The 21,503-nt window shown below is 38.4% G+C and overlaps 1 protein-coding gene across 4 annotated transcripts in view; it reads right to left on the reverse strand.

Moving 5' to 3' along the window:
• The window catches only part of NTNG1 (netrin G1), a 397,910-nt gene that overhangs the window by 170,535 nt on the left and 205,872 nt on the right, over positions 1–21,503 (reverse strand). The window lies entirely within an intron of this gene.

The raw sequence follows: 21,503 nt of genomic DNA on the forward strand, positions 1-21,503 counted from the left end.
TTATTGCTAAGAGACCAGGAAGAGAAAAAACAAAGCCATTTTCAGTAAATATTTTTATTTGCCCTAACTGGATTCTCCTCTGTAGTAGAATTTATTTTTTGTTTTTTGTTTTTCTTGAACAATAAGGTAATTTTCTTTTTTCCTCCCGTGGGCTTTAAGAAATGAGAATAATTTATTTACCCCATATATGTTAGATACATAATGTGGTCACAGAAGCACAAAGACACCAAGCAACTGTTTAACAGCTCAGCTCCTCTGCTGCCTCTTAGAACGATGCTGTAGAAAAGCAAAGGGACTTCCTCCCTGGCTCAAGGACACTCCTTAGCAGCACAGTGCTTTAAAAAGTCATTTTTCAAGCAAGGCTTTAGAACTAGCAATGAACCGTACATACCCATGTCCTGTTTAGAAAACAATGTCCCCATACAACATTCAGCTTCTCTTGGCTTTGCCTCAAATCCATCATACTTAACTAGGTCCCTGCTTCATAAAGTCTGGTTTTAAAACATTTACTTTTTTCACCACAAATCATTAAAATGTGGTACACTACAGGCTCTGGTATTGGGCCAAACATCTGCCATCCTATTAGCTGAAGATAAGAGGATTGCTCAGGGCATTCTTGGAGCTGGGAGTGTGGTCCAAGTTATCAGGACAAAAAACTCACTACAATTGTCCTTCTGAATCCATGGGGAATTGGTTCCAGGACCTTCTGGGGACACAAAAATCTTTGGGTGCTCAAGTCTGTTATATAAAATAGTGGTGTAGTACTTGCAGGTAACCAGTATATATTCTCCCGTATACTTAAATCATCTCCAGATTTTCTATAATACCCAACACCACATAAATAGTAGTTATACCATGTTGTCCAGGGAATAATGATGAGGAAAAAAATAGTCTGTAGATGTTCAATACAAAAAGAACCATTGTAGACCTAACAATGTAGTACATGAACCAGAAGAGGTGAACAATGCTCACATGAGTGCTGGAGAGAAACTAAGTAGTTGTGAAAGGTCAGAGGCTACAGCAGGTGTGCCTAACATGGCTTCATTCCTATGGGTTCAGCTTAGTGCTCAACATATGGAAAATTCAAGTTTGCTCTTTGGAACTTTTTGAAAAATTTTTTTGGTGGGAGGCATTTCCCTCTCTGATTGATTAGTTGAATCTTTAGGTGTGGAGCCTTTGGATCCAGAGTTTGGAATCTACTCAAACAAGAGGGTGCTGCACATGAACTCGCAGCCACTTGATAGGTTTGTTTCTCTGTGCAGGCCTAAAAGCAGCTCTCCAGGGACGTCAGTTATTATTATTCTTTTAACAAAGGCTGCTTCCCTTACAGCTCAGTCTAACAAGAAACTGGATGTAAGTCATAACACCACTTCTACTACACTAACTCGCTATCCTCAGGCTTCATCAGTAGATTCTATGGTGAAAGACCTGCTCCCAGATTTTTATTTTCATTTTAAGAAAACAAATTGAGTCAACTATTGAGGTACAGTACTTTCTCTTTTTCCATGGGGATGCATTCCTGGACACCTGAAGTCATGGACAGTACTGGGTCTTATATGTGTGTTTTATCCTGTATGTACATATCTATGACAAGGCTTAATTTATAAACTAGGCACAGGACAGGGTTAAAAATAACAATAGATTGGAATGATTATAATACACTTGTAATGAAAATCATGTGAACACAGTCTTTCTATCTGGAAGTATCTTATTATACTTACCCTTTTTCTTGGGAAGATATGAGATGATATAACATCATTGGATAAGAAGAGGTGATGAGAGTGAGGTAGACATTGTGATGTAGCATTAAGCTGCTTTGTAAGGGTTACTTGAACACAAACTGCAATAACTTGATAGTTGATCTGATTATTAAGATGGCTACTAAGTGACTAAAGGTAGCATACACAGGGAGGATGTGTAGGACAAAGGAAAAATTCTGAATGGGGTTGGCGAAAGATTTCACCATGCTGTTCAGGTGGTGCTTTCATTTAAAACTTACAAATTGCTTATTTTTGGAATTTTCCTTTTAGTGTTTTCAGATCATGATTAACCACAAATAACTGAATGCATGGAAAATGAAATTGTGGATAAGTGATGGAACACCTTGATGGAACAAGGACATAAGGCTCAGCCATTCTCCCTCATTGCCCAAAGGAATGTATTCCTTGCCCTTGAAACTCAATTGGGTCTCACACCTTATTGCCTTCATACCCCACTCTGCATTCTTTTCCAGGTTCCCAAGGTCCTGCCCAGTTTCTGAAATTCCCCTCCCTGCTGTCCCCTTACCCCCACCCCCAGCACTAGCCCTCCTTAAAACGGCCTGGCCCCTGGGGTCGGGCCTTCTGCCACATGCTCCATCTTGCACACGCAGGCAGCTGATCACCCACCTCTGGGGATTTACTTTCTCTGAATAAATTTGGTCTGGCTGTAAATGTGTGCACTGCCTCCTCTCTATTCTATAACTCTTTTCCTAACACTATATGTCTCCTTTCTCCCATGTTAGATAAATACGAACAGGGATTGGTGAAAGAACCAAGCCTCTGACATGGTCCTTGGGCTTTCTCTTGTAATTACGGTAAGAGTTCTTCATTCTTTTTCATGAACAGTGGGATTTTCATCATACCTGTAGCTGGGTCTTAGATAACGAGATTACACTTTAGATATTGACTCTCAGTTACTGGCTGACTCCTGTGAAATATAAGATGAACATTGGAGAATTGTTTGGTATCCCCAGAGGCAACTTTCTCCTACCTCATCAGCTAATGCTCTCACTCTCTCTTTCCCATTAATGTAACCAAATCCAAAAGTTGGCAACAGGTTTGGGGACTCAGTATAATTGAGACAGCACAAGAGAAAGAAGAGAAGGTACATTATTTGAGGAACAGAACTGTTTTAAAAATATACTCAAGAAATCAGTGATAATGGAAATGTTTCTGTACTTCTCTCTCCAATTTCAATTCCCTATTCCTGATTTCAGTGTCTGTGCCTATTTATAGGTATCCCCTTCACAATGAGCCAAGGGGGCGGGGGGTGGGGTGGGGTAGCATGGATAAGTTTCTGTTCCAGGTGGAATAAATCATCAAATTTATTATTATTTAAACTCTCTTGAGCATACCAGAGAACCAAGTGCTAAGCTCTGCAACCTGCAAAAGCTTTTTATGGAGGGCTATAAATGTTGTGGAATCTGTCAGGATTTATAAATTCTAAATATATGTAAATGTGCATTTTGCTGGAAAGGGTCAGATTTACACAAATCACACCTGCATTTGAGATTTATTGAAAAAATATTGTCATTTCAAAACCTGTCCACAGGTAGCCATCTGCACAATCATTAACATTGACGCTACCACCTTCATCTTGACAAGAGCCAGGGGTATGGAAACAAGAGGAATCAATTCCACAGGATACACCAAAGTGAGTTATCAGACATTTGTTTTCAGTTGTGTTGAAAGATAGCACTTGTGGGCCATTAGCCTAGCTAGCTGCACAGAGCTTCTCAGATGGTGACAGGGCATGGGTCACTGCTAACAAATCTGTCTTAGAAAGAATGTTTGAATTAATCTCTGTAAAAGACATCTATTCCTACATTCAGGGAAAGGTGTTGGTAATATCCAGCATTTAGTTAGCACTTCCACATTGGACACTATACATATATTATCCAGGGCAATCTTTTTCATTGTCACCTCAAAGAAGAGGAAACAGGTACACAATGTTGAGTAACCCACCAGAGGTCATATAAAAAAGAAAGAGTTATGCCAGAACAACTCCTCTACCCTTGCCCTGATTTGCTCAACCCCCTAGTCAGTGGGGTTCCTTATGTGACAACCCTGTCTTAGAAACAGGATTGGCTGGTAGAATGGAAATTTCTGAGATTGAGTTTGGGAAACAGAGCTTAAGATTTTCTTGTCTCAGAGCACCCTGATGAACATCATCATATATCTGAGATACATTAAAAACCTTGCTTAGCTTCATGTAATACCTAGTTTCATAAACTTATCTGACCATGGAGTTGCTTTTCAGCTGATTTGCCCCCTACTTATAGTCTACAGATAGAGTTCCATAGAGGGCATCCTTGGAGCTTTTCTGCACCATATTACTCTTAAAATTGTAAACGTGTGTGGAGACACAACCCAGATACGGTTCTTTAATGAAGATGCGATCACAGAAAACACTTGATCTCTACTTTAGATCTACGTGGCTCCCTTCCATGGGGCTCAGTGGAACAGCCAGCTCAGGTAAATGTCAACATCTGTGTTAAGTTTTTGTAACTGTGCACAGACCTGGTGCTCTGGACACTTGAATAAGGAGAGAAAAGTTTTACGCATTCAACATTTATTGATTATCTACTACATTACTACATTCAAGGTACTCATCTCGCTTCTCAAGATACAGTAGGAAACAAATACAAGTCTGGTTTCTGTGGTGCTTTCCATCTCAGATAGGGGAGAAGCAATAAACAAACAAACATGTTTTATAATGTCACGTTATGATAACTATTATGGAGAAAAATAAAACCAATTAAAGGGGGAAATGGCATTGGTGCAAGGGTAGTGGGTGTAATTTTATATGGGGAGGTCAGAGAAGGTCTCCCCGATAGTGTGACATTTGAGCAGATTAAGAACAATTCCCAATCCACGCTGCGCATAATCAGGAGGTGCGCCAGGATGGCGGTTTTGTCCTTCATCTGACTCTACTCTTAGTGATATTTTCAGCAGCATAACAATTTATTGAAATCGATGGGTAAACAAATCATTTCAAATGAGAATCTACACCAAATGACTGTAGATACCAAAAAAAAAAAAAAATCAATTGGACTGTTCTCCTTATTTCATAGCACTCATCCTCTTTTAGGAGATTAATGATTTGATGGCCATTAACATAACTTACTGAGAGGCAATGACATTGAGAGAAAATTAGCAGAGCAGGAAAAAAAAAAAAAAAGATTTCATTCTGGTCCCCTGCATTGTAGGTGTGAGAGAAAGGAAACAGAAAGAACAGAGCAGAAGAAGCTGAAAATCTTACTGTCCCCCAAAGGGAAAGCTGGAGGAGAGATTATATGCTAAAATATTTAGTGTAAATATTTCACATGGGTGTGATCTGTAATACTGTTGTTACAGAGAATTATCAATATGAAAACAATTCATGTTAAAGGGATTAGATTAATTAAATTTTCAACTACTTCAACTCCACCCTAATCCTCTTTAATAATATCTGTGATGAAATTTATATAAGAAAAAGCAACTTTCTGCTACTTATGAAAGCAAAGAACACTTCCAACTACTAAATCTAGCAGATTCAGGCATCAGCAAGTCTAAGTAATTATTTTGTGGCCAGCAGGCATCCTTAAGTAGATTTTAATTTAAGTTCTACAAGCAACAGATCCTTAGCTGATTGTCTATGGACAAAGCAGAAAATATTTATGACTAAGTAGATAATATTTACACCACTAAAAGATCCCTAAATAATTAAACAGACATTGCTACTAAATATTTTTACAGCAATTAGAAGATTGTGAAGTTAAATTTCATTCTAAAATGTTAATATTTTACCTCTGGGAGAATTAATGTTAGTTATTAATTAACACTTTGTAACCAATATGGAATGTTGTCATTCTTTCTTAATGTGCTTTCAGAATTTAGAAGGATACCTAAAAGTTCAGAATTGCTTTCACTGCTTCTATTGATAGGAGGTGTCTTTCTTTCGGCCAGTGACACTTAGTTCCTTCAGAGTTAAAATCAAAACAAAACCCTACATAAGCTGTTTAAATACAACATTGTGTTGCTCTCATTTTGACCTTGCCCTCCCAAGCTATACCTATTAGGAAACTATTGGGAATGACACTTGGAAATAAAGGGGATTCTCATGGGAGATTTGCTACTGAAATGTAAGTTACATGCCAAGCAGGCGTGTACTAACACGTGTCTGTGAGAAACATTTTGGTTAACACCTAAGCCAATCATGAAAAACAATGAGACTGAGCTGCCTCACACCCATCTGCATCTGGCCCATCCTTGCTTGTTTTATTGATAAGTGACAGTTAAAAAGGACACAGAGGCGAGAAGCATCACTGAGGGATGGGACTCCCAACGTGTTTCTGCTGCAATTCTGAAATAGACACTATTAGACTTTCCTAATGCAAAACTTTAAAGAGTGTGGCAGGCATGTAGAGCCTACTTCACTCCTCAGAGAGACAGACCATGCACACAGTCCTTTAACTGCAAGGGTGAAGCTTAGCCATCGTCTTAGGCAGATGGCTTCCTTCCCACCTTCCCTCCATCTTCCTGGGGAGTCAAGCTTACAGTCCAGTTTCTGGGAGACTGGTGGTCAAATCTTTCATATAAGAGGTGCACATTTGGGTCCAAGGGACTCCCATTCCTAGTACTTTTGGGAGCCTCCCAACCATTCCTTCTTGCTTGGAGTCCCTCTCCTCTCATGGCTTATAGCTTTGTTACTGGCAGTGGGCAGAAGCAGGGAGCAGTCAGAGCCAGAGGCAAGCATAGGCCAAGAGAATGGACATCTGTGCCAAAGCCTGAAAGATAAATATCAGTACCACTGAGCCTGACAGAGTGACAAACCCCAGCGATCACAGCTACAGAGATAGACTGTGTATCCTCAGATAGCAAAGGTCCATAAGGCGGCCTGGTTCCTGCTGGCCCCAGGTTCTTAGGACACAAAGCTCAGGAATGTCCATGTAATGCAATCCCATTGTAACCTGCCCTGTACGTTGGTATGCTGGGTCCCATTGTTGGGGACATATGGTAACAAGCTGGCCTGAATACTGTTAGACTGCCTGACCGTTCCATATTCTGAGAGCACTGAGACTTTTGTCAGAGCATGAGTCTCAAATTTCAGTTTGCAAAATAATGTATGGCTGCTCTAAGAATGGTGGGACATTTAGAGTTTTGTTTGGGTGACTCTGGAGTTTAAAAATGACCACTCCATCTTCTAATGGAACTTTTTGTGCACCGCAAAGTTTGCTCCCTGGCATAGGCAGGGACTTAAGGCCTGATTGAAGATGTACCTTGCTTCAATCTGCTCCCTGACAATACTAACACCTTGTGGACTTTTTGACTCAAAAATAAAGACAGGGAAGCTTAACCCTTATGCAAGGAGAATCCTGGAGGCCAAGTCACAGATGATGGGTCATAATAGACACCTGAGCAAATCCCCACAGAGGATGACTATGAGGATTTCCAAACTAGTGAGGGCCACAGAGGTCAAGAAAACCAGGCTTTTAAGGATCCAAAGACTTCCGCAGCCCACACATTTGGATTCCTGTGTAGCATCCTGAATCACTACTTTGCAGGCATGGAAGATATAAAATCTACCAGATTAAAGAGAGCCTGGCAGTAACTGTCTCCAGAACAATCCTGCACGGAGGTGATATTATGGTAAGCACTGGGGAAATTTCTTTTTAAAAATATTTTCTTAAAAAAAAACACAAGTGTTCAATACACTATTTTCCCTTAGAGGTACTCTTGAAATAGACCAGAACACAGATGCTAACATGTTAATAACAGAAAACTGCAGAGGGCTGTCAGCATTTAAGTTAAAGCAACCTTGAGAGAAACAACACAAGTTAAAATATGAAAGTGGGAATGTTCTGAGTCCTGACATCACCGTGAGAGTTAGTTTGAATGTCGGAACCCTAAAGCCTCTGACCTAATGCTCAAAAACTGATGCCTTCTTCTGTGACATGAGGAAGCAAGTCCAAGACCCACTTGAAGTCCATGGATGAAAGGTCATCGGTTTTAAGAGTATGGGAAGACCCAAAGCACACCACGCTAAAGCCATCCCTTGACCATGAGAGGCAGGAAGAAAATTTCCCAATAATTGGTTTCTGATGAATTTGTCCTGATTTTTCCTCTTTTTTATTTCTTTCAAACTCTGCTCTTCCAAATTCATTAGCTACATATTGGATACCAACAAATACCAAAGTTAAAAACATTGTGAGGAACACAGAAAGAAAAACAACAAGATGTTAGCAATTTGGTGTGGAGATTGGGTTACATAGGAGACAACCACATATTTCTTCAATGGGTTACTTGGGTTCCTATGGAGACTATTATGCATCCTTGAGAATAAACTGTAACAACTAACATAGTACAACTCTGTGGAGTGCCCATTTCACCCTTGTAAAACCCCAAGTTCTGACCCAGCATAGAGCATGGCATTTGTTAATGTCTTTGACTAAGATGATCTCTCACTAAGGCTTTAGTCCTAGGGGTTATTCCTTCTCACTTTTTAGGTATCAATTTAGGTACCTCCTGAAAAAAATTCTTTCTTTGACACTTACTTAAATTAAGCCCCCCCATTACTATTTTCTACTATAGAACTATGTTATTTCTTTCTGAAATTTCTAATCATCACTGGTAATTATACAATCTTTTACTTTTTTAGAGTCTACTTCTCCTACTTGACTGTCAGCTCAGTGTAGATAGGGACTGTGCTTAATTCATATGCCACACTACACCCAGTGCACATAAACATAATTTCATATTATAAACAGACATTGTATGGAGTAAACTGCAGAGAGATTTTGCAAGTATTTTTTGGAAAGGAACAAAAGATATTTTATGCTTGGAATAGATTTGGAGGTATGTTGTCAAAACTGATTGGGGCCGGCGTTATGGCGTAGCAGGTAAAGCCATCACCTTCAATGCCAGCATCCCATATGGGCGCCAGTTTGAGACCCAGCTTCTCTACTTCTGATCCAGCTATCTGCTATGGCATGGGAAAGCAGAAGAAGATGGCCCAAGTCCTTGGGCCCCTACACCTGCGTGGGAGACCTGGAGGAAGCTCCTTGCTCCTGGCTTTGGATCAGAGCTGTTCTGGCCATTGAGGCCATCTGGGGAGTGAACCAGTGGATGGAAGACCTCTCTCTCTCTCTCTCTCTCTCTCTCTGCCTCTCCTTCTCTCTCTGTGTAACTCTGACTTTCAAGTAAATACATAAATCTTAAAAAAAAACTGATTAAACAGGGATATAACTTGGGGAGAGGTTGGGAGTGTCTGGGAGAATCAGTAACAACTTATTCTGTCCTACCACCCTCCTGTATGTTATATTGCATCTGAACCACCTTGGAGTTGCTTTATCAAAACTAGTCTTACCAAGACTGAAAGGTTAACCAAACCCACCTCAAATTCCTAGTCAGAGGATGTTTGCTGCACCTGTGGCAATCCAGTGGTGTTCTCATTCTAGTCACTCCTAGCAACTAGACACTAACAGTGTGTTCAGAAATGTGGTTTATTCTCATGGCAAAGACAGTAACAAATGCCAGGCTCTATGCTGGGTCAGAACTTGGGGTTTTACAGGAGCTAACACACAGCAGTTTTTGCTGGAGTGTCACAAGCTAGAGGGAGAGATGGTAGGTAGGGGTGGAAGGAGCAGGCAGAGAGGAGATCACACAGAAACCAAAATGCCAGACAGGATTCTTGATGTTACTCTTAGAGGAATGGGGATGGGGGAGTGATGGTGGGGGAGTTGATAGAGAGATGGCCATGACCTGACTTAAATTTTCACAATTTTCTCTGTCTTCTGAGTTGATAGAGCCTAAACATAAGGAACAGAAGCGAGACATGATAGTGGATTGGTCTAGGGTGGAAGGAGTGGAAATAGACACAAGTGGATGGAGCGATTTACATTTTGAAAGGAGAATCAATAGTGCTTTACATGAGCTCATGCATCTGCTTAATATTTCTGACCAGATCTGATACAAAGTAGAGATGGAGAACAGAAAGTGAAAATGAGTCATTTTTCAGGTTTCTGGCTTGATCAAGTAGGTGTGAGTGTTCATTCTTCACTGAGCTATGGGAGGCCAAGTTCAGAGTTGTGAGGAAAACAAGAATGCAAGGTTGGAAATGCTGAATGTGATATTCTTGTGAGGCACACAGTAAAGCCAAGCTTATGTAGCGCTTATACATCCAACACTATTCTAAATGCGTTACTCATATTAACACATTTAGTCTTTGTAATGATACTGCAAGATAGACACTATGCATTATTTACCTTATTTTATATAGAAGGCAACTGAAGTACAAATTGTTTAAATAATGCATTGAGAATCACATAGCTAATGAGCCTCCAAGTCAGGATACAAGTGTAGGCCCTCAGTCAACAGGGTCAATGCTCTCAGCTGCTATTCTGCCTCTCTATACATTGAGATGTTCAGATCAGTAGGGGTCATACTAAAGTTTACAATTATGAGCCACTAGCTTACAGAGTATTTGAATGTAACAATGGAAATGAAGCCTGGGGGAGGAAGAGTAGGGATAAGAGGGGAAAGACCTAAGATTGTGCCTCATGTCAGCTCATACCAGTAGCCAGTGCTCATTCACGTACTAGGTTCCACAGACATCATTCATCATTGCTCAGCAAACTACCTGTTAAATAAAAATGTATCTCACTTTTAAATTTATATTTATTTATTTAAGAAAGAAAGAAGGAGTCCCTCATCCCCTGGTTTACTCCCTAAATACTTGCAACAGCCAGAGCCGAGCCAGGTCAAAGCCAGGATCTGGGAATTCCACCTGGGTCTTCCATGTGGTTGGCAGGAACCCAGTCACTTCAACCCACACTGATGCAAGGATCTGTGTTAGCAGGAAGCTGGAGTCGGGAGCTGGAGGCAAGTATTGAACAGACATTCTGAGGAGGGACACAGTCACCCTACTGGTAACTTAATTCCTAGGCCAAATCTTTCCATTATTTATTTTTAAAAAGTAGGTTTGAGGAGCTGCAGTTCTGGCGCAGTGGGTTACAGCACCGCCTGCAATGCCACCATCCCACATGAGTGCCAATTCAAGTCCCAACTCCTCTGCTTCAGCTCCAGTTCCTTGCTAATGTGCCTCGGAAAGCAGTGTAAGCTGGCTGGAATGCTTAGGTCCCTAGGTCCTAGGCATTTTCCCTTTTATCCCTACTCTTCATTCCCCAGGGTTCACATCCATTCTTACTTTCAAATACTTTGTTAGAGGCTCATAATTTGTAATCTTCAGTCTGATCCCTACTGATCTGAACATCTCAGTGTAGAAAGAGGAAGAATAAACCAGTGGATGGAAAATCTCTTCTCTTCCCCTTATTGTCCCCCTGCCCCTGTTCCCTGTAACTCTGCCTTTCAAATAATAATAATAATAATTAAAAAAGGAAACAAGTAGATTTGAATAGGAATGTACTAAATTATATGAGGGGATACAATAAGGAAAATGTGAAATTTTGGAACATTGTACCTGCTGTATGTAAACAAAGAGCTTCCAAAGATAAAAGATAGACTATCTTCAAATACTTTATCATTTTTTAAAAATTAGGCCATCTAAAGCTATGAGAGAAGCAGCAGACTCCATTTAAAAGAATTTTAACAGAATTCACCTTTACCATTGACATTCCAATTACTCTAAAGAGAAGTAAATGGAAGGATGATTCAAGATAAAGATCAACAGAAAGAATTAATTTAGATATTGTCCTATCCATGGTTTTCCTAACCTTGTCCTCTATTTTTTACCTTTCCACCATACGCTCCTCTTTACCTTTCTCTGTCTATTCTCTTTATTTTAAATCCTTTAAGCCAAAGTTCATCCATGGTCTCATTCTTTGACCTTTTCCCTTCTAATTCTATGTGAATTCCCTCATTGAATTAATTTACATTTACAGCTTAAACTATTATTCATACTTTGATGGCTCTGAAGTTCTGTCTTCAGCTCTAATTTCCCACATGAATTTCTATTCAACTTCTTATTAGACATCACTCAAATGATTCATAAGAATTTAACTCAACATATTGAAAAGTTAATGTTTTCTCTTTCCCTTCCTAATAACTCAGTCCTAACGTTATTAGGTGGGTCTGAACAAGGTAGGGATCATTTTTGTGAAATTCTCACCAAAATATGCATAATCTGAATCTAATAATGAGGAAGTATAGACAACCCTCATTTGAGGGGTATTCTGTAAAATAAGGGTCGTGTAATATATAACTGAATCATAAAAGATTGAGGAACATTTCAAGATCGATGCACAATGAAGACTACTAATGCTGCCCAACGCAGATCATTTTGCTGTAGAGGACATTATTGGAACAACTGGTGAAACCAGAATGGAATCTTAGGGTTACCTACAGATGAAGTAGCCATATGATTTTCTTGATTTTGATGGTCAAATTATAATTATCTAGGAAAATGTCCTTATATGTAAGAGATATTCAAGTGATATCAGTTATGAGGTATCAGATTCATAGTTAGATGCAAGCACCTCTGGGAAAAGAAGTTTATTATGTTTATAATGCATGTGCAACTTTTCTGAGATTGAGATAAAAATATCAATTTTTATGTGTCAATCAGAAATAAAAATAAAACAAAATTTAAAAAAAGGTCCCATACTAAATAAAAATGAATTTTCTAGCATCCTTCCACCCAGCAGTAATATATATTTCAGTGACATTTAAACTTTAAGGTGCACAAAAAAGCAATACCTGGTGAGTCCAGTCCTTATATCTATTGGGGATTGTTTTAATAGACTGAATTGATCCTCTTGGCTTTGAATTCCAGCTCTATCACTTAGCTACTGTGTAATTTTTTTACAAACATTTTTCACTTTTGGGGCCTTAGAACTTCTTATTTAACTTCAACATAATAATCTTATGCACTTCATGATATTAGTCTCAGATAAAATTGCATAATTTGCATGATAAGTACTTAGCATCTTCTTGGTATGTAGTAAATGCTTGATAATTAGTGATTAGTACTCAGTGTGCTCCTCTACCTGCATTCCTTGACTCTGAGAATGATACAAATTTCTTCCATTTCCGAAGTAGGAAATTTGGGAATCATCTTGTAATCTTTATTCTTCCTCAATTTGTTTATAAAACACAACACCACAGCTTCACTCAAATTGCCTTTGCCTTCCTCAGGAAAGCAGAAAAATAGACCAACAAGAAGGAGACAACATAAATTAGGGAAGTTTAGAAGTATGGGATAAAATTGGAAGGATTTGCCCATAAACTGGTGACTGGGAATCAAGGAAATGACGAAGCTTAAGAACTGATCATGTCTCTAAGTTGTAGATAGAATTTGTGTGATGTAATATGCAATGTAACAACAACAAAAAAATCAAACTCCAAGTACTGAGTGACTTGTGTGTGATTGATACAGTTACTGGGGTTTCTGGTAAGATTGGAGGACAGAGATAAATAGTATGAGCTTCACTTATGTCCTAGAAGTCCTTTTCTAGTCTTCCTTTTCTCCACCAGTAAAAGCAGTATTTCTCCTAGTAGCTGTAGAATGGAGCATCTCTTTTTTAAGCTCATCTTGCTGTACTAGTGCAACCCACAGCATCCTTCTACGTTTACAGGAGGAGCTAAATGCCAAGAACTTGGTTTGTTTTTTAGCAAGTATGAAGAACTAAATAAAAATTGGTGGGGGAAGTAGTGAATGAGCTGGTCATAATTTTATAAGGCCTAGGCCAGGAGCCACATCAGTGGGGCAAATCCTTGAAAAACGATGCAAGAGGTAGCATAGAAATGGTTGTAGACAAGGAATCAGGCATGTTCTTCTGGGAATAGGGATGTGGACTTAGTATATTATGCCACAGCTTTAGTGGCTAATAACAGAGATCCTGAAATCTACCTGGGTCTAGAAGTTGACTCATGAGCTAATAAGGTTTACCCTTCAAGGCCATTCAGTTACACAAGCTGCTTCTCTGGCCTCATTTGTGAGTTTTATGTTTCTCTCTTTAAATGAGAAGCCCCAGGGGCAGGTGTGGTTCAGTGAGTTGAGTTGCATCTTAGGATACCTGCATCGCAAATCAGAGTGCCAGCTGGAATGTTGCCATGTCCACTTCCAATCCAGTGTCCTGCTAATGCATACTGAGAGGCAGCAGGTGATGGCTCTAGTGCTTGGGTCTCTGCCACTCACACTGGGGGTCCTGCATGGATTCCAGGTTCTTGGCTTCAGCTTGGCACCCCCAGCCCTAGATGTTTTTGGCATTTTGGGAGTGAACAGGCAGATAGAAGACTGTCTCTCTCCCTCCCCTCCTCCCCTCCCCCTTTCTCTTTCCCCCTCCCCCTCTGCTTTTCAGGTATTAGAAAATAAATAAATGTTAAAAAAAAAAAGATCACCAGGACAGTATAGGTTTTATGAGCCTGGTCTCTTATCACTATCTAGGACATAGTGTGTATTTCAGTGCCCCTGAAGTAAAATAACTCTTCCTTCTCATTTCCTTTTTTCAATTGTTTCCATTTGTTTCTTTTTCCCTGACATGCTCTATTCCCCAAATTTCTAGTCTTGAAATACATTTTCTCTCAATCCAATTTTCAAAATGTTACTTAAGTTCATATATAATATATAATATACTAATATTTTATTAAAATATGAATGTGTCATATTCAGATCAACAGATTCAAATTTCTCTTGTCATATAACCAACGAAAATATAACCTTCACTTACCTGTAAGGTTGAAGTAGCTGTTAGTCTACTGGAGCCATCATTGTGAATCAAAGTAAATTAAATGATAAAAATATTAAGCATTTATCTTATGTCAGCTATTACATTTGATGTTATAGATTAGTTCAAAATAAGGTTGATTCTTCCTCATCAGTTGCAATGCAGCAGCAAGAAAATATTGAAAAAGATGCATCATTTTGAAAATAAGAAAATGTGATTCAGAGGGCTACTTTGGGTAGGTCACATAGAAATGAAATAGCAGTTAAAATATTCAAATTCCCTGACAATAAGTGAAAAAATTTATGGTTAAAGAGAGGTGTAAAAGTTAGCAAGTCATTAGGAAAGATTTAGAGGAGATAGAGTCTTGGTTTTGAAAAATTTTTTTTTTTTTTTTTTTGCATAGGTGAAGAAGACATATTCTCCTTTAGAAATATAGAAGGAATCAGGGACTATGACCAATTGTTATGGCTAAGAATTTTGAGAGAGGCTTTGTATTGGTCATTCCATTTATTGTTCACAATTCCCTAGGAGACAGGTGTTATCCTAATAGAAGCAACAGAGGTTCAAAATGTCAAGAAACCTAGTTGAGATAAATGATGGAAATCTGCTTATAAAGAGGAAATTGAACCTAATGTTCTGGAAGCCAGGGGTGGATTGTGAGGGAGTAGAAAATAAATTTAAATATACAATTGTAAGCTGATTTTACAGAGTGCTGAAAGCTGGATAGAAATGGTGAGGTTTGATTGATTGGAGAATAGAAAGTTGTTAGTGGTTTTTATAGTAGAAGTGTATTGGCATTTCATTATTTGAAGTAAAATATTTGAAAGGAGCCATGTAGAAAGAAAGTTTATTTTAGCTTACAGTTTTGGAGGTTCACAGTCCTAGTTTGAGTGACTCTATTTATTTAGGCATCTGGTGAGGGTGAGGAATGACAGAGCAACAGTCACAGAGCAAGCGAGAATGCAAAGCAAGAGAGGTAGAGAGAAAGAGAGAGAGAGGTGTAGAGAGAGAGACAGAGAGAGAGGGATGGGGAAAGAGAGGGGGAGGGGGAGGGAGGGGGAGAGAGAGAGAGAGGGGAGGGAGGGGGAGAGAGAGAGAGAGACTAGAAGCATGTATTTCCTTCACATCCTTGTGCCTTCCATTATAGGGCCATATCGATTCAATCATTAGACTCACCTTAACAGCTTAATCTAATCTAACCACTTTCTAAGGCCTCACCTTCAAACACCAAAATTCAATGACAGTTTCACCTTTAATCCATTAATTATGACTCTGAGGATCAAGACTTTAACACATGGGCGAGATACCCAAATTATTTCCCAAACTATAAAATATGGTTAATCACCTCCACTTGTTTTCTGGATTCATTTCCATAGAAAAACACAAAGTTTAACTTAAGTCCATTGTTAAGTGTCATCAAATAATGAAGAAGAATCAAAAGCAAGATACAGTTAGAATCTAGGAGTGGGAATGCAAATAATCATGGGCATATTTTATTCATTTTTGTATCCAGCATAAATTCTGGCATATGGTTGGATAACTAATAAATGATAGTCATGTAAATGGCTATAAAACAAGCAATTTTATAATTAGCCTTCCTACTCAACAAAATATGAAAATTCTCAAAAACTGAAGAAACAAATTATGTGTCTTCTAATTAAACTGCATTTCTGCTTCAGGAATTGCTTTTGGAATATCAGGTAAAAATAGAATATGCCGGTGCTGTGGCTTAATAGGCTAATCCTCCGCCTGCAGCGCCAGCACACCAGGTTCTAGTCCTGGTCAGGGCGCTGGATTCTGTCCCGGTTGCCCCTCTTCCAGGCCTATGGCCTGGGAGTGCAGTGGAGGATGGCCAAGTCCTTGGGTCCTGCACCCCATGGGAAACCAGGATAAGCACCTGGCTCCTGCCTTCAGATCAGCGCGGTGCGCTGGCCGCAGCACGCCGGCTGCGGTGGCCATTGGAGGGTGACCCAACGGCAAAGGAAGACCTTTCTCTCTGTCTCTCTCTCTCACTGTCCACTCTGCCTGTCAAAAAAAAAAAAAAATAGAATATGATCATTGACTTCTCTCTTTGTTTACAGTGATACTGCCCAAACCTAAAACATTAGTTCATGAGGTTAAAAATGTCATGTACATCATTTGCAAACCAAGAGGTATCCTTGTGGATCCAGAAAGCATCCAGAATTGTCCTTGGGCTGGTGACTCAATTTTCATGGGAGTCTAGGGCAGGTACTGAGGGAATCTTAGAAATAGTGGACTATCATGATAATGCCAGATACATGAAAGGGGGATAAATCTGAGGGATGGAAGCCAGCTAGGAATTAGTTTCAGCTATCTAGGCATGAGAAAAAGGGGCTGGACTAATGTGAACAGCAGAATGATGGAAGATTTAGCAGGAATTTGATTGATTGGAAGTACAGATCAAAGGAAAAGCAAGTCAATGAGGATATCAATGTGCATTTCCCAGAAAACAACAGAAGTGGTGGTGATAAGGTATCCATTTGATAATAGCTTAAGATTGGGACTCTGATTGCCCCATCCCAGCAGCTCCATTTAAGAAACATTAGTTTTACATCCAGAGTAATTGAAAATTTTAAAAAGCACCGTAGAGATTCAACTTAAAATCCACATCAAAATATTTTAAAGGTTACCAACCTCATTTCTCTCCAACTATCCCACATGCCTAAATACTGACCCACAAATCTTTCCAACCTCACTTTTAAGTTCCCATTAAATGAATCTCAAAGACAGTGTACACAAGCTCCTTTAACACTCTTGGTTTCTTCCCTTTTTTCTTTTTATCTTCTTTCAGTTACTGTGTGCTTATATCATTACAAATCCAGCTAATCCCTTTGGCTCCTTTAAATATCCTTCTCACACATGACACTAGTGTTTAAAATAAAGACTCAGTGGTCTAGAGGGCAAAGCAGAATTCAAAGGAGTCAGTGGAAAAAGCCATGGATGTTTTCAGGGAGCTAAGTGTGCCCAACCATATTTTTGACAAGTGACCAGAGCTGGGAATTTCAATTTGAGGAAGTAAGGTATATTAACCTCCTCAAAGTAACCATGTGAGAGTGAAAGCCAAGTGCAAATGCCAAGTGGAGATAACTAGAATAGAAGTTTGGACAGGGATAAATGCTAGAAGACAGAAACCAATAAATACAGGAATAGGTTAGGAAAAAGTTATAAAAGCTTATTAGCTGGAAATTAGTGTTGCATGAGGGTATTAGTGTTTGGCTGAAATGAAGTCATTATTTTCAGGCCTGGACAATTGGAACAAATTATTGCTTCTTCTAAAGTGAATAGGTGCATAGAGCTCCCTTTCTGAGGTAGAGCTCAGCATGTTATGAACTCAAGTATGAGGATGGAAAATTCAAAGTCTAACTAGTTAATTAAGGCAAAATTCACTATAATAAACAGTGTGATCAGGAGTATTCTAGAAATTGTCTGATTCTTGTGTTATTCATGGTAAGAAAAGACAAAGAAAATCAGACATAAGAATCAGAAAATTTCTTCAGAAATTGCATAAGAAAAGATATTAATTGGATGGCCAAGAATCAAAGTGCAATAAGGATCTATCTATGTGCTCCCAAAAAAATCACTAGAAATTCTTTAGCTTCAATATTAATAAATCATTTCAGAATTCAGGTGTAGAGAATAGACTTCTTTTTTCTTGAGACGCCTCCCTTAATACCCACCATGTAGGGAGCTCTTCAACTCCTCTAGAAGAAAGAAGAGTCCATGAATTTGGTCATAAATGTAAAAACACAAAACATGCTTAGATTTGCTTTTATTGGCAACTGACAACCTATATTTGAGGTACTATATGTAATTTAGGCCACTCTCAAAAGCTGAATATGTGGACAAGGAGAGAAATAAAAATTTAATCTAATACCCAAGAAAATGAAAAGGTAATTCATATCCTAAAGAATAAAGGAAAAAAATTCTTTGAAAATGGCAGAAGGGGAAAAAAGTATATGATCAATAGTGCCAGATATTTGAGAGACGATAAGGAGTTAGAAAAATCTTTTGATTTGTCTCGAAAGCAGTTGTCACTGACCTTGGAAATACTTGCTATAATAGGTGTTGAGGCAAAAGCCATTTTACCAGAGAATGGTGCAATGATTTTTTTTAAATAGAGGCAGAAGTTCAAAACACTCATTAGGGAAGTCTGAAAATGAAGGCAGGGAAAATGGGATAGTAATTTTAAATGGGGAAGAGGATCAAGCACTTTTGAGACTGTTGAAGGTTTGATGTTGGAGTGCAAAGAAATGTAGACAAAGAGGAAGCAATAAATATACTTATGAAAGAGGGTTAGTGTGGGACTAAGTTGCTAGTATCTGTATAGTAATTTGGAAACACAGGATAGATCCCTAACACAGAAAACTCCCTCTTATAATGGCTAAATCTTTTTAGTTAGTAGCAGGATGCTCTATGGCTAAGTTTATTGAATAAATGTCTCCCTTATTCCTCACTTTCTAATCTCATTAATCTGCTGTGGTTAACTTTCACTAACAGGAACCAATATAAGGATTGATTTTAGGCAATTTTAAATCTTCTTCAATATTAGTTCAGGACCAGATCAGTGGAAAATCTACTTGTACTGAATGGATTGCACTGGTCTACTCAAGTGATTTCAGAAGTGGGAAGTTAGAAGATATTGAATTTTAAATATTAGATTATTTTATATTGGACTTTGGATCTAATATTAGATATTAAAGCGTGAAATCACATTGTTCTTATTGCTGGCTTTCTTTTTTATCTTGCTGCAGGATCAGTATTGTTTTAGTTCAGTATTTGATGGCCCATGAGCCAATAGCACAAGGGAAAATATTTATACTACTTATTGAATGGTGTACAGCCCACGCTTTAAAACAAATGTTGCCAAACTTTAAACACAATAATTTATTAATGTCTGATAGCCAAATCATATTTTACTATTGAAGCATAGGAAATATGAAACAAAATAGAATGTATCATCGAGCTAGCCTAAAGAAGTGAAGAGTATGTTTGTGAATCAACTGTGGTCTTTCCTTTAAAAAGAAGCATTTCTCCAAGAAAGACAGCCTCTACGCAGTCCTGTATGTCAATGCCATAAAATGTTTGGTAAACAAAAGGCAAATGGAGAAGAAAATCATAAGGATTCACACTCATGTGACCCAAATGAGTCAACATTATTTTCAATAGAACATTTGGACATCTAGGGGGTCTTCAGAAAGTTAACAAACACTGTGCTTTATCTTTTAATTCCATTTGCCATTAACTTTTGCAAGTTCCCTTATCTATTTAGAATAATCAATATTTAGCATTACATTCAAAATATTAAAATCAGAGGTTAAACATGCTCTTTGAACCATCAAAGTACACATTTGATTTTCCTGAATTATAACACAGGCTCAGGTTTCTTTAGGAATATATCTAAGCATTTTTCTAAAACAAAAATAGTATTTAAAATGGACCTATTAAGTGTTAGGATAGTTCGGAGTACTCCATTAGAAGTCCTTTATATGTATTAAATAATTTATTTTGTAAAACAAAAACACCACTCTCTGAGGAGTATCCTGTACTATTTAGTTTTACAGATAAGGAAATCAGAACTTAAATGATCTGCCAAGATTTCACAGTTAGTTAGCAACAGCATATGCACAGGCCTTAATCTAAAGTTTATGTCTTAAACAAAAACTGATAGACAAATTTTACATATTTATGGAGTATCAAGTGATGTCTCAATACATGTATATGTTATGTAATATTCAAATTAGGTTAAACATATCTATCTCCCCAAACATCATTTCCTTATGATTAGAACAATTGAAATCCTTCTAGTCCTTTTGTGTGTGTGTATAAAAAATTCAATTCTTTATCATTTATCACTAATGACCAAAATGTTGGTAAGAGAGCAACTACCCATATGATATTTTGTTTTACTTAAGCCCTCATGAGGATGTTTTCTGCAGAGCAAAAATTTAAAACATTGTTCTTGAAATGGTCAAATGGCAGGCAGACTAGCAGTAACCTGCATATCATCAATGGAGTATGAGGCAGAGATGGGTTCCCAGGAAAAACAAGGATGTCAGAGTAAGTTGAAGACAGAGAAAGGTGAATTTATGGTGAGTGCCAAATTACAAGGTAGATCTAGTTTACATCTCTTTTAAATAAGACTAGAATTCATCCTAGAAACTGCAGGGAAGCTAGGCAGGCACCTTTTGTCAAAGGCCAAGATACCACAGTAGCTGGACAAGAAGGGAAGAAAAGCTAAGACCTGCATAAGGCTTATTCAAAAAGATCTTAAGTTCTGAGTGCAAAGACAATGATTTAGGTTCCAGAAAAGAAAGGACCCTATGGAAAACACTGGCAAACAGTAAGCTAATGTGAAGTTCAGAAACCTTGAACAGACCAGTATTTTGTAAAGGGATCCCAGGGGAATATTAGCCATTTGAGTGTTCTCCCCATAAGGATTTACAATGGAATTCTATATTAAAAATGAGAACTCACATGGATATCTATCTAAAAAAAGTGTGTGGAAAAATGGAACTAAAAGTATGATTCTATCTGGATGAAAAACATTTTTGAAAATCCATGCACAATGTTTTTCTAATAAACATTTTCCACATATTATGAAAAAATATTTACAGTAAAATAAACTCACATTTTAAGTGTTTATTCATATATATATGTGTGTGTGTGTGTGTGTGTGTGTGTGAGATAGGGAGAACAATAGAGAGAAAAAGAGACAGATCTTCCTTCACTGGTTCACTCCCCAGATGCCTGAAACAGCTGCGCCTGGGCCAGGATGAAGTCAGGAGCCTGAAACTCCATCTGGGTCTCCACATGGGTGGCAGGGATCCACATACTTGAGCCATCATCTGCTAACTCGGAACATCTTAGACACTCTGGCATAGAATATTGGTGTCCACATGGCAGCTTAACCCATTGCATCACAATGTCCATCTCAGCAAAATGAACTCGTGTTTTAAATTAAAATTTCCCATGAACTTTTTGGAGTACCATTGAATTTATTAAGATAACACCAAAATACTGTTTCAGAGAATAGGTTTCGGGGAACAACTGGGAGATT

The sequence above is a fragment of the Oryctolagus cuniculus genome, chromosome 7, assembly GCF_051225735.1.
Source record: "Oryctolagus cuniculus isolate XC-2025 breed Fujian yellow rabbit chromosome 7, ASM5122573v1, whole genome shotgun sequence".
NCBI lineage: Eukaryota > Metazoa > Chordata > Mammalia > Lagomorpha > Leporidae > Oryctolagus > Oryctolagus cuniculus.